This window comes from Myotis brandtii, unplaced genomic scaffold, assembly GCF_000412655.1.
Source record: "Myotis brandtii unplaced genomic scaffold, ASM41265v1 scaffold179, whole genome shotgun sequence".
NCBI lineage: Eukaryota > Metazoa > Chordata > Mammalia > Chiroptera > Vespertilionidae > Myotis > Myotis brandtii.
In genome coordinates, this window is record NW_005356635.1 from 7,336,235 (window position 1) to 7,336,812 (window position 578).

A 578-nucleotide genomic window follows, 5' to 3' on the forward strand; every position below is an offset into this window, starting at 1 on the left:
TATGCAAATTAACCACCAACAAATATGGCGGCTAATTTGCATGCTGCAGGCAGGGCGGGCCAACGTAGCCGCCAGCGCAAGAGCTGCCATCCAGGCCCCTGTGTGCAACCCAGAAGCCACCTGCCTGCCGCCCGTCGGGCTGCAGGCTGGCCCAGAAGCCCCAGAAGCTGCCCAGAAGCTGGTGATGGGGGGGAGATGGGGGGGAGATGGGGGTCCCCTTCCCAGGCCTGACACCTCTGGCAGAGGCATCAGGGCTGGGCAAGGGATCAATCCGGCTATCAGAGGGTGATGGAGGTCGATGCCTCTGGTGGAGGCATCAGGCCTGGGCAAGGGGCCAATCCGGCAATTGGAGGGTGATGGGGTTCGACGCCTCTGGCCAAGGCATCAGGCCTGGGCGAGGGGCTGATCTGGCGATCAGAGGGAGATGGGGGTCCCCTGCCCAGGCCTGAAGCCTGGGCCAGATGCATCAGGCCTGGGCGGGGGGCGGAGCCGGCAATCGGAGGGGTCTGGGGTTCCCCTGCCCAGGCCTGACACCTGGGCCAGAGGCATCAGGCCTGGGTGGGGGGTGGAGCTGGTGA